Source organism: Plecotus auritus (assembly GCF_963455305.1).
Source record: "Plecotus auritus genome assembly, chromosome: 5".
Lineage (NCBI taxonomy): Eukaryota > Metazoa > Chordata > Mammalia > Chiroptera > Vespertilionidae > Plecotus > Plecotus auritus.
In genome coordinates this window covers 54111614-54130233 of record NC_137776.1, presented here as the reverse complement: position 1 = coordinate 54130233, position 18620 = coordinate 54111614, and the positions used below count along the sequence as shown (strand labels likewise).

Sequence of the window (18620 nt, the reverse complement as noted above, 5' to 3'; positions counted from 1 at the left end):
ATAGAGATTTTAGTTACTTTCCACAAACACAAATTTATACCCACTAGTAGTTTAAGCACCTTCACAGTACCTTTTTCCGGAGGAGCTCCAGGCCACTTCTGGGAATTATCTCATTTGTCGTATACTGTCCCTAGAAGAGATTCTGTGTTTTTGCCCCAGTAAGCCAGTACTCCTTGACAGATATCTCGTCTCCGAGGAACTCTAATGAGGCTTGATGTCAGCGTTCTTGTTCCAGGGTCTGTGTAGAAAGGGAGCACAGGTGAAGTTAGTCCAGCGTCTTGGGCATTTGGACTGAATTGGATGCTCTGGCTCTGGCTCTGGCTCTGGCTTTGGGTTTTCATACTTTGTTTACTCATAGCCCTAGATCGAGAACGTAGGCCTGATGCCACGCAGATTGTTTGACCCTTGTCAGCAGTGCCCCCTGGGGTGCTCAAGGAAGGATGGGGCCAGGAACCAGCGCCAGGGTCCTGGGTCGGGTGGGCTCTCCTTCCTCCCCTGGCACTGATTCAGGCACTCTTTCTGAAGGCACACTGGAGTCCAGAGTGTTCTTCCTGTTCATCACCTCCTACTTTCCCCCGCTGCTCTCCCCTCTTTACTTCCCCTTTGTTTCTTTTCTTCAAATGCCAGAAAGACCAAAGAAGCAGACCAGTGGAGTATGTGGTTACAGTGTTTTAGTTCCTTTTCAGCTCCTCTTCCTCTCTACCTAAAACCCTATATGATAATATGAGTAAGGTAAGACCAATAAACTGTACTCAATGGCTTCTAAGAGTAAGCTTTAGTCAAGCAAAGGTGAAAAAACCAGGATACTAAACCAAGGCATAGAATCCATTTCAGTATAACCATCTGATGTTATATTCCTATCAGCTATAACCATTAGCAATGGCTTAGCCCAGTTAAACTGGTAACTATTTCAAAGGAGAATATAAGTAATTTTAAAATCAGCAATTGATGTATAAAATAATATTTATTTAATTCACTTATACAATGCCCATAACCATAACTGGTCATGGATTCTCACCAATAAGCTTTCTTTTATAATTTACTATGACAAAAAATACTAGTACATTAAATCTCACTTTTTTATGTTATTCATACTTTTAAAAAATCTTTGACTCCTGATGAGAACTCACTCCTAAGCCACCAATCATTTCTTGAATCTGTCATCAGAGTGATTTTTCTAAAACATGTATCCTACCACTATTAAAAATCTGTCCATCAGTGATTTGTAGTCAGTGTAGCAAAGTGTGCAAGTGCCTTTATGATCTGGCCCTGCCTCTTCTCCTTCACCTTTCACTTTGTGGTAACACAGACCTGTCTCTGCCATTCACTAGCTGTGTGACATTGAACATGTTACCTAACCAATCTACTTTTTAGTTTCCCATCTATTAATGGGGGTTATAATACCCAGCAAAATAGGGCTGGTGGTAGAATTAAATGAGATTATATATGCATATGTAAAGACACTTGCAAAGTACCTGGTATAAAGTAGGTTTTCCATAGAAGCTGGAGGTTTTAATAGTATTAGAGGTGATAATAATAGTAACAATAGTACTATAGTTATCATTTTCTATAAGATGATAATAACTCTAATAATACCTATCAAACAGACCCATGCATTAGAGTATAAAGCATTAAATTATTAAATAAGTGTATAGCCTTTCAATAAATGTTAGTTCCCTCTTCTTGACAGCCACAGGTTAATAAATGTTACTTCCCTTCTCCTCACAGCACACAAGTAACTGGGTTTTAAATAGCTTGGTCTCCAGCCTGACATATGTAACGAGCATAATGTCAAATAACCAAAGTATGGGGACATGGAGGGGGATGAGGTAAGGAAGGCTGAACATCAAAGAGGGACTAAGAAGAAAAGGAGGAGCAGGAGAGTGGAGTTGGAGAAAGCATTCCCGAAGGTTCTCATCTGCCCGTGTTCTCGCTCTTATTCCCATGACTTGAAAACACTTGGAAGCCCAGGGTTTTAACATTGAAATGAGTCTTTCAGGTCATCTAGCTTCACCATTCGCGTCTGAGCATCAGTGAGCTCACTGAAAATCACTGATTCGCAGATCAGAAAAATATAGCTTATAGCCTGGGCTCCAAATGGGAGAGATTTTTTTTTTTCCAATTCCAAGAATCCATGGGAAATAGCTGTGAGTTCTGTGTATGGCATCATGATCCACTTTAGGCCTCATATTTCAAGTTGCATATGTCTCAGTAAGATGTGTAGCTCTTTAAAAGCAGAACATAGCTTACAGATTAACCATAATATAAAATTGCATGCCTTGAGTTAACAGACAATCGGGATTCTTAAAAGCAGTTCTGAGCTTCACTTGGGCTATTTGTTAAAGAATCAGATTTCTGGGTTCAATCTCTGGAGACTCCAAAAAAGTCAGTGTGGGGCAAGACCCAAGAATTTACATTTTAAACAAACTTCCTAAATGAATCTGGTGCAGGTGGCACATGGGTTACAATTTGAGAAGACTGCTCTGAAGGAGAAGAGTAGAGGTTCCTGGAAATAGGAGATGGGTGCTTTATACAATCAAGGCTGGGATTCAGCTCTAATGTTCCCAGTAAGTAAGAACAAGTGGAAGTGCGCCAGATCACAAGGCTTTTATTTTTATTATATTTTCCTTTCTATTTTAGAAAAACAAAACAAAAACAATTCCTGCCTTGCCTTGTGTGGCTCAGTGGTTGAGCAGCGACCCAGGAACCAAGAAGTAACAGGTTCCATTCCTGGTCAGGGCACATGCCTGGGTTGGGGGTTCAATCCCCAGTAGGGGGCGTGCAGGAGGCAGCCATTCAATGATCATATTCTCTCATTGATGTTTCTATCTTTCTATCCCTTTCCCTTCCTCTCTCTCTAAAAATCAATAAAAACATGTTTTTTAAAAAGCATCACAATTAAAACAAACAAACAATTCCTAAAGGCAGTATATAAAAAGAAAAACTTCCTCTGAGAACTAAACTGAAGAAAGAAATTTTGCTTAGTACATAACATTAGGGACACTACATAACATTGCTAAACAGATGTCTTAAATTTAATTTTACAAAAAAAATACAAAGTTTAATCTAATAAATTTTCTCCTGAGGGCTAAAATCAAACTCAGTCAATCCCATTTAAAAAGTGGTGAGATAAAATGGTTCAGAAACTTTACTTTCAGATTATCTAATACAAGTGTTGGAACTAGAGAATTCCCCCCAAATGGAGAGTGTGCCTCTGAAATTTCCTTCATAGAATTCAGCACTGGGAAATTAAGAGGAAGTTCATGCCACAAGCGAGGAAGTGACAGCTCAAAGAGCATGACAGAGGCTGCTCTGAAAAGAGTGGGTGTCACTAGAGAATCTTGGACAAAATTGTTTTAACTTTATTTTTCTTCACCCATTTTTATTTTTACTATAGATGCTGCTAACTGTGATACTAATATCAACAACTGAATTTTTAAGAGATGCATTTAACTGTTTATAGTTTGTGTTACTTTATTTTATCCTGACAGTTTATTTATCCTTTCAAATGTTCTAGTCCCTAAAGCATTTTAAATTTTTGTCTTACTCCAGCTCCATTGATTTAAACCATCATTTTGTCTTTCTAGTTTATCCTTTAACTATTTGGGGCCATTTATGCTATTTTCTTTTCCTTTCATTCCATTTTATCTTCTTTTATGCTGACAGCATGATATACCTGCTTCAGAATTTTCCAGTTCAAAACCATTTCTGTCATGCACTCGGCTGTGAAACCCCAGGGACTTGGCTCTGTGCAAGGGCTGCAGCAGATCCACAGCTGTGGCCAAGGAACTCCCAGACTTCCCCAGCAGGTCCCGGCAGCGTTTCCCCTGGGGAAGGGGCAGCCTTCTGTCTGGGTGGGAACACGGGTTGGTGCTTCAATGTCTGAAATAGTCTTACTTTACCAGCTGCTCATCTGGGTTGAGGCCCTTATCAAGAACCACCAAGATGTTATGCAGTGAAATACTGGAAGTTTGTCTAGGAAGCAAACCATCCGTCCACTGCTCCGGGTGCTCCAGACATCCTCCTGAATCAGTTTGACCATCCAAAGGCTTCATGGTGGTCATGTTAACTGAAAATCTGGGATTCCTTTCTTTGCATTGTATAAAATTCATTCTGCCTTCACTCTAAAAATGTTGCACCCAGGAGGTCATCTAGTTTCACCATTCGAGTTTTTAAGCAGTGGTCCCTAAAACTGAACATCAGAATCACCTGGAGGACTTTTTGTTAAACCACTGCTTGTCAGGTCTCATCTCAGAGTTGCTGATTCTGCAGATATGGGAGAGGTCCCAAATTCTGCATTTCTACAAGCACATAGATGCTGCTGTTGCCACTGGCCCAGGACCACACTTTGACAATGACTGGCTTATAGAGTTCAGAATTAAAGGTTTTCTGAAGTTAGAAACATATGTGCTAGTCATATTTCTCTCATTATATATATATAATTTTATTGATTTCAGAGAGGAGGGAGAGGGAGATAGAAACATCAGTAACAGCGAATTATCGATTGGCTGCCTCCTGCATGACCCCCACTCAGGATCAAGCCCTCAATCTTGTCATGTGCCCCAACCGGGAATCGAACCTCAACTTCTTGGTCAGAGATTGATGCTCAACCACCCAGCCACACCAGCTGGATATATTGCTCTCATTTTCATGATTTCTCAAAGATGACAATCACAGCTTCTCCTGCCTCATTTGTTCATTCATTTAATGTTCTGTGGTATAATTCCTCCAAACCCGGAACTTTGGAATGATTTATGGCAGTATTTCACAGAAGCATGTGATAGCTTCTTCACTGTCTCCCTTCCAGCCTGACTCCCCTACAGCCTCATTTCACCCAGCAGTCAGAGTGATTTGGGGAAAACAGAAATCAAATCATGTTCTTTTGCTGCTCAGAAGCCCAGAGGCTACCCAATGAAAAGGCTAAACTTCTTCCAGTTGCCTATAAGGCTTTATGATACAGCCTTCCAGTTCCCTAGCTAAATTCATCTCTTCCTGCTCCCCGCCTCTCTCACTCCTCTCTAGCCCACTTGGCTTCTGGCTGTCCTCTGCACCAGCCAAGCACACATACACTGTTCCGGCTCTCAGGAACACTCTTCCTCTAGACAGCTGAATGCCTAACTCCCTGACCTCCTTCAAGTCTTGGCAAAAGTTTACCTTCTCAAAGATACCTGCTATGCTTTTCTTTCAGCTTCTTATCCCACTCTATTGTTTCCAAAGCACTTATCACTTTATTATGTAGTATACTGGAGGCCCAGTGCATGAAATTTGTGCTCGGGGCGGGGGCAGGGGGGGGTCCCTCAGCCTGGCCTGCACGCTCTCCAATCTGGAACCCCTCAGGGGATGTCCAACTGCCTCTCTCAATCCGGGACCGCTGGCTCCTAACTGCTCGCCTGCCTGCCTGCCTGATCACCCCTAACCCCTCTGCCTGCCTGACTGATTGCCCTAACTGCTCCCCTATCGGCCTGATTACCCCTAACCACCTCTGCCTCACCCCACGCCCAGGACCCAGGATTCCCTTCTCTGGCCAGCCACAGGCACCCGGGACTCAGGCCGGCTTCACCCAGGCCGGCCGCAGCCGCAGGCGCAAGGGACCGTGGGGCGGGCGGCTTGTTCTTCTCCTAGGCCACAGCTTGACTGGTCCCCATTCCTCTCTCATGAGCTCATTTGTGCCTGTGTGGTCCCCATTCCTCTCTCCCCAGTGTTGAGTGTCTGAGCTGTTATGGCATGATGGCGTGAGGGTGTGATGACTATTTGCATATTAGCTCTTTATTATATAGGATAATTTGTTTATTTATGTTGATTACTCATTTTCTGTCTCTCCTGGGTAGACTATAAGCCTTGAAGTATGCAGGCATTATTAAATATCTGTTGCATACAACTACTTAAAATGAATTCTACAACAGCCCAGCTCAACCTGGCAGCCACTGGCCATGTGCAGTAGCTGAAGGCTTGAAATGTTCCTAGTGCCAAATTTTGAAATGATAATGTTTTGGGCATGTCATTTCTTTTGTATTTTTTTCAAGTTAGCATCTAGAAATTTTAAGTACCTATGTTGGCCTCATATTTCTATTGAAGAATGCTGGTCTACTATACACCTTTCTCCTACTCCTTCACCCTCCTCCAAGGGATCAAACCCGTAAACTAATTCATGAATTAAGGAAGGAGGTGAGCCCCTAGTCTGAGATGCTCTAGAAAGCACTGCAGCTCTCTCTAGATTGATTAATTCTCAGTTTTATTTGGTCAGATTGTTGTTCTTGTCCTTAAGTAATAGGATTTTGGATGAAGAAACACTACAGTGAAAATGCTCCTTTGTCCATAAGCAAACATCTGTGTGCGTGCATGCATGAGCATGTGGAGCAGAAAGGACATTTAAATCAGAATACAACAGACTTATAGGAAGCTTTCTATTTTGAAATAAGTTGGCATCATGACAAATAGAAAGCAAACAGCATTCTCAGCCCAATAATCAATCCTTGATCCGCATTCCTACCCTCACATCAGTTTTGCTTCGGCCATAATGGCCTTCTGAGTTGCCCTGGGCCGTGTTTCTCCCACTGCTTGCTGGTGCTTGTGCTTTAGGCAATTTCTTTCCAGGCAACCACAGACTGTTTACTGACTGTAATCAAAATGACAGCGCACTGTTTTCACAACCCAGGGTTGAGTCGATGGCCTTTTTCACTTGGCAACCTGAGGGAACTTGAGAACAGGGATCTTGAGGTACAACTTGCTACTTCAAGATGGTGGTGCTTACTTGACAAGTTTCCTGCACTCCTTTGGGGTTTAAAATACAAAGGATGGAGCGTTATCCAGCCCGGAGCTGAGTGGCTGTAATCACCGCCTTCACATCAGTGCTAGTGGTCAAGGCAGCTGGAACACAGGTGGTTTCAGGTGGGGCAGATGTTCAGCCACACATGATTCTTCACCAGCCAGAACCCAGCACCTGAGGGGCCTTCTTTACCAAGCATGTCCCACAATACATGGTAATAGTGCTGGGGAATCAGATCACTGTGAGGCGGTGACAGTATAATATTCCCGGCCCCATCATTTTAGAAACAAGTTTTAATGAAAATATAAGGAAGAAGGGAAGGAAAACAGAAGAAAAGGAATGAAACTTGCACTTCAGGTAAAATGAATGTTAGACTTGTCTTTGCCAACACTTGCTGTGACATATTAAACACTCAGCACCTCTGATGTTCAGTGTCCACATTTGTAAAAGAGACAGTGAGGAGGGAAATTGACTAGTTCTTTTGTAGTGTGTCCTTTATCTCTAAAACTCTAGTCCAATGCCCAGGCTCTAGCTCTCTGTATGAGGTAGACTCCAACATTTATCCCTTATGGGAATTACCTGAGGCAGGGCAATAACCTTATGCTCTGAACAACAAGGGTACTTGAATACTGACTAATGATGTGACTGAGCTAGGCTATGCTATACCTACCAGAGGCTGTCTTCCTATGCAGAATCCTCTAGTGCACTAGGGACTTGCTAGTTTTAAACATAAATGGTGTTTATGATGAGTCAATAGGAATGCCTTGAATAGAGGATAGCTGGAAGGTTGGTTACTGAAAAGAACTATTCCTTGAATTCTTTCTAACTCTAGATATTCAATTCTGATACATGATTTCTGCATGAAATTATAGTATCAGAAATCTTCTCACCTGGGAAATCCTACCAAATAGCAGTTTAAAAAAAAACAAAAACAAAAAAAACACTGACAAAACTTTGTCTAGTTTTCAGTGAAATATGTCAAGTCATTTGGTTAATTCCCCCCAAAATAAGGCCTTTTGAAGGAAAGACTAGATGAAAATATATATTTATAGAATTGAAATTCAGTACACAGAGGGTCTGTGTTCTCCTTCAGCAGCTGGGTGCATCATTGGCACCAAAATCAGAGCAAGGGCCTGTGTGCATTGCCCTGATCTAGACGCCTATCATGCCACTCACTGCAGCAGGAAGGTAAGGTGGGAGGTCTCCGCATGTAAAGGCAGGAGGGACCCTGTTCAGAGATCAATTCTTTTAAGGCTAAAGGAGGGCCGGATGCTACAGGTAAAAGGAAATTAATGATGTAATTTTCCCCCCAGACAGGGATTGCAGCAACCAACAGCTAATGAGAGCCAAGACTGGTGCTTGTCTTTCCCGTGCTTCGAGGACTGAGGACTAGCAAGTAAGATCCTGCTGGAGAGGACGCAGTCATGAAGAGAAGCATAAGAAGAGCTGAAGGGAGGAGATTCTAGAAAAGATGGAACTGGAACTTCTGACGTTCCTACAATGTTCCAGTGTGCCACCTAAACTACTCCTCAGGGACATGGATAATTCAGGATTTTGGTAAAATTGCCTGTCAAACAATAGGGCATTCGATACACTCATTCCTTAAGTGTCCCACATTTATTTATGTATTTGTTTTTGTTGCTTTGGTTTATCCTTTTTCTACTAGAAATGTTTTTGTCCGTATGGATAGGGTTCTTGCATGCAATTTTATGCACTCAACGAGATCTCTTTTTTTAGGTGTGCTCTAAAAAAAAAAAGAAAAAATGGGTGTGAGGTATAGGCTTTGGGGCAGATCCCAAGATTGAAAATAATCTCTGATCCCTCAGGAGTGGCTGCCTTGCATTCGTTTGGCATTAGGGAGCGTACCCTCATGCAGAGTTGAGCCCTTCAAGCCGAGGCCTGGACTGACAAAGATGTATTGGACTTGTCCCTGTTGGGTCTCCTCGGGACAAGCTGGTTCTGTTCACATTCCTGGTACCATTTGACAAGTGTCTTAAGTTTTTATGACTAAGTGTACCACCTTTAAATATAATTAATAGACTTTATTTTTAGAGCAGTTCTAGGTTTAGAAAAAAATAGAAATAAATTGGAAAGTACAAATAGTTCCCACATCAAGTTCCCTTTTTTGTCTTCAATACTTAGTCTTCAAATTTTTTACTCAGAAAGAAATTAAGTAAATAAGTATTTTTGTCATGCATAAAATTCCTCAAATGTAGCTTTTCTGAGGGATATGGATTGGTGGGAAAACCATGTATTCTTCTGTGATTAATTTGATCTCACAGACTGTTATCTGACACATGGTACCACTAGACTGCATTTAATGGGTATTTTAAAGAAATGTGTCTTACAGTGACTCAGGGTAATTTTAAGGCACCAAGTAAACAACATGTCTAACAAATGTCTAAGAGAGAGGTCATTACTGTGGCTTTGGTGGTGCATCTTAACTCTTGTCTTAATTTGCATAGAGATCTGCATCATGATTCGGATGTGCTCTGCCACTTTTTATTTACTCCTAAGCATCACTCTTTTCCTTTTCAAAATGTACTAAATGCTTTAAATAACAAGTTGGAATGCTTTTCCCCAAGGAATTAAGTCAGTCTCACAGCTGTCACCATGTTGGTGGAGGGAATGGTTGTATCAGCAATAAATATTTTGCTCTCTACATTGACTGAATAATTTAAGGTGACCCTTCTTCAAAAAAGCATACCTTCTCTGTCAAAAGAATGTCAAAAAGCGTTCTTATTAACATTTACTGGTTTGTTTTTTATATTTTCATTGCAAACTACCTAAGTGCTTTGTGTAAAAAGGTAAAATGTAAGTAAATAATGCAATCCCACTTTGAGAACCCAATCACTGCTTCACAGACATCCATCATGAATCTAGCCTCAAACATACCATTGCATTCCTAGTATTTACTACACATGTACCGACCCTTCAGCTTCAGAATGTGGATATTCTCCTCCCGAGATTTAATAGACCTTTTTACAGAGTGATCATTTTCCTGACCAGGTGGACAGAATGGTAGAGGTCATGAAGAAAGCATAGTTAAGTAGAAATATGAAAGAATGTTTCTCTAGGAAAGACTTTAGGATACAATCTGCCCTGAAGGACAAAGAAGATTATTTTATTAAAGGCTACCACTGTATCATCCTCAGCTGTGGGAAGGACTGTGGAGAAACCAAGATGGAAACAACTGGGGTGTTAACCCAACGAATGTCTCCTTAAAGAGTTGAAAAAGCTGAGTCACCTTAGTAAAGGAATTCCTTTTAAGAAATGAAATTCATTATTAATTACACTTACCTATTAGATTAATTCATTTCTCTCTTTTTTTTTTGAGAAATACCACTTTCTGAAAATACATTTTAAATCCATTTTGGCTTTTTAAAATGTGTTGGTTTACAGATCTGCTTTTTCTCTGAATATTCCACAATTGCAGTTTCAAAAATTAGAAATCAATGTTTTGTTTCCAGCTGGCTGACCTGGACAGCCAAAGATTATTTTTCAGTAGACACTCTTATTTGATTATTGAAAACAAGTTTCAAAGAAACAGTTCATAAGGCACAGAATGAAAAAAAGGGCGTATTTCTGATTTTACAAATCGAAGTTTGTGGATGCTTATTTCCAAGTATGCACAATGGTTTGTATTGTTAGTCTGCAAAATATATCATAAGCAGCTGAACCAACTTTCAAATACAGTTAAGGGTAGGAAATTAACAATTTGAAATATAAAACTGCTCACACATATAGAATAAATACCAGCTTATTCAAACAAGAAAGAAATGGACATGAATGTATTTTTTATTTGCTTAAGTATTTGCATAGTCTCTTTAGTTAACATGGGCTCACTCATTAGTAACTTAAAGAAATTTAATTTGGAATTAATTTCTCAACTAATTTTCACTTCTCTAGATAAGCTCCCATTAGGTTCTCTTATTTTTCTCTGCCCTCCTCTAGTCAATTGGTTCTCAAACCTGGCTGCATATTTGAACTACACGTGCAGAGCTTTTAAACAAACACGGATGCACAGGCCAGCCCAGAGGATCTAATTCAATTGGTGAGGGTGGAGCCAAGCATTGCTCTGTTTTAGCTTTGCAGGCAATAGCCACATGCAGCCAGAGCTGTGGGCCACTCACTGAATAAACTTACCATGTTTTACCTCTTTCTGTCTTCTCTCAGAATGTTTGCATGTCTATCTGTTCCTCCTGTCATTTTTATTAGTGAGGTTTTAAAAATCTAATTTTTTTCAATTCTCATTTTGCTTTTTATTGTTTTTCCATTTACTGTCCAAGAATTTCTCATTCCAGACATATATATTTGATATATATTTTTATCTAATAATACCAATTTTTTATACAATGAAAGAAAATGCAGAGGCATAGAAATGTGGAACAGACTGAGGAATCTCAGAGGAAAGGTGGAGGGGGGACAGATTAACCAAAGAACTTATATGCATATACACATAAACCATGGGCACTGACAATAGTGCAATGAAGGCCTGGGGCGGGGGGGCATGGGCGAAGTGGAGGGGTTAATAGGGGGTAAAAGGGGACATCTGTAATACTTTCAATAATAAAGATAAATTTTTTAAAAATAGAAAGAATGCAATATGATTGTGAATTATACTTTTGTCTGTTCTTCCAATGCTAATGTAATAACATAATTCAATTACTACTATAAATATATAAAGATTGATAGTAAAGCCTAATACAGTTGTTGAAAACTAATATTAAGAATGGATTTACTTGAGTTGTAATCATTATTGGCTATGATTAAAGATATTTTAGGACTTTGAGACCCTGTGGGACTCAAGGACATGTAAATATCCTATTAGTAAAAGTTATACCTAAATGACATATGGTTTATATGTCATAAAGTTATAGCTAAATGACATATGTTTGCTCTAAATTTCAAGTTTTAAAGACAAATTTCAATGGTTTCAGAATAGGGCAGAAGTGAGAATATTATATACTGCACCAACTAACATATCAGTAACAAGATACCCACAGAAGGGAAGCATTAAAAGCAACCAAAGGCATGGGGAACTATTCCTTTAGGGAGCATCCCCTAAAGTTTGGAGATGTAAATATCAGTGAGGGGGGAAAAGAAGTACATAGAATATTCAAGGATTTGAAATGAAAGAGATTGACAAATGGTGGGCAGCTGGGTGAGCCTGGAGTAGAAGAAAAAAAAATCTTGAGTCCCAGTGGCTATGCCTCTAAAAACAGTTAAGCCATTTCTTCTTCATGAGATTTATTTTCCCTCATTGATGAAAGTACTGGTTGGATTGGAAAAGGGAAAAACAAAAACAAAACAAACAAACAAAAAACGGGCCCCAAATCCATTGGCCACATCCTGCCTGTAGGTATGTTTTGTTGGACTTATCCAGTGTTGTAAGTAATTTGAAATAGATGACAACATTTAACAAGAGGGAGATTCCTAATGAAAATCTGAAGTTTTAGCTTCTTCAGAGAAAGGGTTTGATTTAACATCTCTCTGGCCCTAAAGAGCTCCTCCTCTTTAGCAAGAGCTGTTGAGTTCCTTAGTCCCACCTTGACTGGCTTCACTTATTTTTCCTATCTGCTTTGCTCATGTAGAAATTTGAGTGTTTTTTTCCTGGAGAATTTATTCTTAGGGTCATTTTCAATCACAATATAAGTTCCTTGAAAAGAAAATGCCCAGAATACTTTGTTTAGGTAGAACAAAAATAAGTTACAAAGAGAACAAAAATAAATGTCACAAGTAAAAACACCAAGGAGACAGAGAAACTAACAAACAGGTGACAAGTTCTCAAATACAGGCTTAAACCCATAATGTGTCTCATTAACCCTATGCAAGAATATTTGGGGTTCTAGTGCAGAAGCACAACGTCATTTAGCAATGAGAACTGAGAGTCAGTGAATTATTCCCATCTGAACTCTTGGGAAAGGAAAAGGACAAAGTGTTCTGTACAACTCAAGTAAGAATAAAGTATATTCTGAATATCAGGATATTAAAATTCCCAAAAGTGAGCTTCTTGGCAGAAAATGGCCAGAGTTATTTAAAGAGTGACTTCCCATCTTTAAATTCACCCATTGAATAAAACAATATTAAACCGATACTTAATAATTCAAGGCCCGTCACTTCCTTCACTTTGCTCCAGCACAGAGCTTAATCACATGCAGGGCTCCCTACATGCAGTCTCCAAAGGATGAAAACCTAATTCACTTATTACAGAAATAACTCCAGACTTTCAAAAGATTCCTCTGAACTAAAACAACCCCTGAGAATTCCCTTATACAACCACCTCCTAGCATATGTTTATGTGCACTGCTTATAAGTGACTTTGCAGTTGTTCTCTATTCATATTATCTTGGGCAGAAACTTCTTTAAAATACTTTCCATTGATCTTTTATCGCTTGACATTCTGAAGAAAAGAGGTTAGACTATAAAAAAAATCAATCACTTACTTGGCATATTAAAACTTGTGGTAGCCCGTTGAGTAGGTATTTATATAAATTGTAAAGAATTATGTGTCTGAGTGTAGATTCAGATTTCAGATCCTAAAGAGCTGGTGCCTCTCAGGCAGTTCAGAGGACAATGCATGTCTTTGCTCAGCAAGAGAGCAAGATTTTACTTATTACTGTTTTATCAAGTAAACTACAATTAGCAATATTCTGCTCTGAAATATGTATCTACACTTGATATATCCTATTAAAATGTATCCAAAAAAATGGGTTAACTTTATCCCAGAGTGAAAAATATTAGGTAAAGCTGAACTAAAAAGCAGTTTCCCAATTGAAGATAAATGTGTGAACTTGCAACCCAAAGCGCCAATAGAATTGGCTTTTATCCTTCCCAAATTTTATAACTATTCCAAAGAACAATCTAACTCACAAAGTAGTAGTTCAGATACAAGGTTCTATAACGATTGCCATTAAAATGGTTAATGGCCAAAGTTCAAGTGGAAATAAAGATGATTTACAATTAAAATTAATCTAAATTTTAAAACTAGGTCCTTAAAGTACAGAAGTATACTGTTAATATCCTGAATTATATTTCAGGAGTAGGTGGGTAATTCATTCTCATCATTTGGAAAAACTGGTGAAACATCCATCAATATTAGGTAGATTGAATAATATATTTTTAGATGACAAATGAAACATTAATTTACAACCTTCAGTTAGTTCACAGTGTTTCTATACATGAATGGCAGGGAGAAAAAAGTAACCTGCCCAGTTACCCATGGCAAGAAATTTCACCATCTAGTCACATGTTCATTCTTTGGTGGGGAAAAAACACATTTGTCTTAATATGCTTATAGTTATGAGTGCTTTCAGTTAACTTCAACCCTAAAAATAAAGAATCACAAGGGCTAGGAGAGACCTAGTATCAGGAAAATGAACTAGCAACAAATTCCAAGCAAAGCATTGTCTAATTGGGAAACCTTACCCTCATTCTTTAAGCCTTCCAAACTTTCCGCCATCTCAGATCTGTCTAATCATGAGCCCATTAAGTCATCGTGGCTGCCATGAAGATGAAACTGACAGCACCGTTACTTGAGTCAGTTTAAAGAGGCCCAGGGTGGTTGAAGGGAAGAATTGGGAGGCCTGGGGTGCTAAGAGAACATCCCAGCTCTAGCTCCCAAAGATCCCAGGAGCACATAGCTGTCAAGAGCACAAAGCTGCACACAGAGAAAACCTTGGGAGGGAAACAGGAATTTGCAGTATGTCAACCATTTCATCAGGCACAGTGGGCCCTTCCACCTTTTATTTTACCGTTATTAGGATTTAAGCAGTAGAGAGCTTGTGAGTTGATCACACAGCCAACACATGCAGTTATTTGGGGGATTTAGGCTCTGTAATTTGATGATCATAGTAGAAATTATTTGGCATTTAAATGTGATTCTTGGTGAAACCTAGATTTTCTTTGTGAGTCTTCACAGAAGATTTTTGCCTAATTGGTCTATACTATTAAGGCACAAATGAAATAAAGTCCCTTGCCCCCATTTTGTTAAAAAGAAAAAAAAAAAAACTTTTAAGTGGAGTCTATGTATGCCATTGGGCAAGAACATTCTTCTAGAAGATATCATGAGAGTTCTACAAACTCTCCAGGAAATGTCCACAACGTTAGCACTAACTGACATTATTACAGGGAACATATTTTGCTATTGTTTTAGCAAGGGCACTCTTCCAAGATGAGAATTATTCACTTTTCAACTGCAGAATTCCTTGGCAGTTTCATTCTAGCCTTCCTGTTGTGGTGGAAGATATTATACCATCATCACCAATAATAACAAGAAAACCTGTTCTGTTTGGTGGGGGTTGGATGGCAAGAGAGTGGGTACTTAATCATGTCTCAGGATATAAAATAAGCACAGAACAGACATTATTTTATTTACACATTCCTGCATCAGAGGCATTGTCATGCCTATTTTATAGAAGAGGTAATAAAGATTCAGAAAGTTTAAATACTTTGTCAAGTAATAGTGGAGCTAGGATTCAATCTGCCAGCCCTAGCTCTTAACCACTTCTCCACATTGCTTCCTAGTTGTTAGCACCACAGAAGGAACAGGCCAAGGACCTTTAAAACATCTCTCTTCCCTTGACGTCTCTATCCCCATGTTTAGCGTACCATTAGTGGTAATATACAACACAGTAAGAGTCAAAGATGTACCAGTTAAACTGAGAAATAAACTGGTGAAAATCCAGATAAATTAGAACCATAGAATTTTAAAACTGAAAAGTGTCCTTATATATCTTATATATCCTTGATTCAAATTCTCATCTTTTACAGGCAAGGAATACATGCTTCAGTGATACTTGGTGTCAGATTTTCTGAGGTGACAAAGCTCATTAGTGGCAGAACTTAACCAAAACCCAAGACTTCCATCTCAGTATTCAACCTATTTATTTCTATTGCATCAATAAATTACAGTATTATGCAGTTACTATTAGCTTTTTCTAAAGAATAAGATATACAAGCTTATTTGATATACATTTAATCAAAACATTTTATGACTAACTTTGTCTACATCAGCTCTTTACACTGTGACTTCATAGATAGACAAATAACTAAGAGATTATTGAAACTATACCCCCCAAAACTGCCAACATTCAGGGCCAAATGTAAACATCCATTCATAAATGTAAAACAGTTCAATCAAGACCAGCTCTTGTGTTTACACAGAACAAAGTTACATTTGGTCACCTGTAGAGAGGCACGGCACGTACAGTACACACAAGTCAATTAACATCCATTTCTGGGAACGCTTTTCATAGAAGCAGTTTTGTTTATATCCTACGGTAGAAGTTCTGAAATATACAAGACCCAGGGCTTTCTCAGAGGCATCCACTATTTTGTAATTTTTTAAGAAGGAGTATTATTGTTACTCATTTTAAAACATTGAGAAATCGGTATTTTTGCTATATCATTAAAAATTACCATTGCTTTTAGAGCAGAGGCCTTGAGTTCTATTTTTAGGCCCTTTTGACCAGTACTGACTGGGAAGCCAGGCTGAAATCAGAGGTCTTTATTTCACACAGGGCACTTACTACTCAAGTGACTGTGATGAAATATTTCCATGCAAATCCCTACAGTCACTTATGCTTCATCTTTGTCCTCATATGCTACACTACACCACCTGCTATATTAAAAAACACACAAAACTTTAAGATATTTAAACACCTTCTTTCAATTATTACCTATAGATTTTCTGCCAATAATTTCTTATTCTAAGTATGTGATAGCTAATTGAATGATGCATTTGTGGTTACTCTATACAATATTTTAGAGAAAACTATAGAAAATATAGATTAAGTAAATTATTTTTTTTGCTCATGCAGCTCTCCCTGGTAATTAATAATAATAGTAATAATAATAATAACCAATTATTAAGTCTACAAAGGAAAAAAACAGAAATGTTTCAAGCTTATGAGACAATGCATCAAGAAGATATAATAAATACCCTTTAAGTCAATAAATTTAAAAGGTAACTATTTAATATAGAAATAAACATCAAAATATAAAAGAAATTGCACATTATGGAGCATATAGACATCATTTTATTATTATAAAGTTAAATATCTTTTTAACGATTAGTATTGGTGATCTTCTTCCATCAGTGAGAATAGATTTTTAGAAAAAAAGATAATGTGTTTCAAACAGCCAAACACCTCTATATTATTATCACTCCCTATACTCAATGCCTCTTTAAAGCTGTTAAATGAAAGACTAAGGCACAGTAATAGTTCCAGTTTCACTGTGCACTAGACACACTGGACATTTAAACAGAGATGTACAGCCATAAAATCCATTAGGTTAGCTTCATGTAATAAAAAATACTGTCTCTGAATACAATGAATCACAAACATCTGCATGTTTCTGAAACACGGGACCAGTAATGCCTAGTCTGTACCATAAGTCACCATTTCTAGACAGAGGCTCTATTTTTATTGAGAGAGAAAGGAATAGTAAGCAGTTTACACATCAAATGATGTCTTTGGTTTCTGTAATTTACATTAAAACAACATTAGGTTAAAATAGCAGTTTGAAGATGATTGTAAAATAAGAAAAATGATGTGGTAGCCAGATTCTATGGTGCAGATAATTAAAGGTTTTGCCAGCTTACCTGATGAAAGAGAGCCTTAGGGATCACAGCATAACAAAGCCCCGCATCCAAGATGGTTAGAGTGCAGTGTGCCTTCTTTTGCAGTTGTTCACATTTTTGGCCACAGAGGTTTACAAATTAATTACAATGTGTTTTTTTTTTCTTTGCTTTCTCTGTGGACAAAAACACAAAGGGACCTTTCCAGAATCCTCTCTGCTATGCCTCCGCTTCCTGTTCTGAGATTCACTCTATGGTACCCAACATATATCAGAAAACAGCTTTGAGGAAAAAAAATAAAAAAAAAAAAAAAAAAGCTGACAGAAACCAACGTGGTACCGCCATCTGCTGGTAGACACATAGAATGGAATAAAAGGAAAAACAACCCCATTATTCTTTATCATGAAGTAAAACAATCTGTGAGTATGTACAAAGAGACTCTCTTGCATACTCAATTATTTGCACCTCATAATATATTTTCAAATATTCATAAATTTACAATGTTGATTCAGCCATAAAGTAGCACAACAAACAACAAAAAGCCCTACAAGTTTCTGTTTGAAAATTAGTTTTTTAGATTACTATACACTCTACTTGTAAAGTTTTGCGAAATCATGACTCTTGTGGCCTGAAAACTTTTGCTTGTTATAGAATGAATTCTAAGTAAGTAATCTGACTCTATAAAGAACAGCGTAACCCTGGCCAGGTGTCTCAGTTGGTTGAAGCATAGTCCCGTACACCAAAAGGTTGTGGGTTCAATCCCCAGTCACGGTGCATATGTGAAGCAATCAATCGATGTTTCTCACATCGATGTTCCTATCTCTCTCTCTCTCTCTCTCTCTCTCTCTCTCTCTCTCTCTCTCTAAAAATCAATAAAACCATATCCTTGAGTGAGGATTAAAAAAAAAGAGAACAATATCATGCATTTTCACTGGTAGTCTTTTAAAATTACTTTTTGGTAAAACATTTACAAGAAATAACATCTGAATGTAGAAGAGTATTGTAAACTTCAGTGAGGCCTAGATAATTTAGATCTGTGGATTACTTTGGTGTGTGTATTGATACAAAGAACAGTTGAAATTTATGTTACATGAGACAACTCAGCAGTTATGTAATATGTCTATATCTTTAAAATACTTCAGAAAATATTATTTATGAGAATATTGAAGCACACAATACATAAGCAACATGGAAATAATTTTTGTCAGTTTATTAAAAGACATTTCTCAGCTAATCAAGTGCTTTCCTTTCATTTGACTTTTCATATTTACT

The 18620-nt window shown here is 38.2% G+C and overlaps 1 protein-coding gene across 1 annotated transcript in view; it reads right to left on the bottom strand.

Annotated features, from left to right (window-relative positions):
* The window catches only part of LOC308248223 (sodium channel protein type 3 subunit alpha-like), a gene marked incomplete at its 3' end in the record, with an annotated part of 38197 nt that extends 20559 nt beyond the window's left edge, over positions 1 to 17638 (bottom strand). Inside the window, exons 1-2 of the mRNA XM_080668262.1 lie at positions 17373 to 17638; positions 71 to 238 (exon numbers count right to left, since the gene is read on the bottom strand). The remainder of the gene's footprint in view (positions 1 to 70; positions 239 to 17372) is intronic.
* Positions 17639 to 18620: the final 982 nt, after the last annotated feature.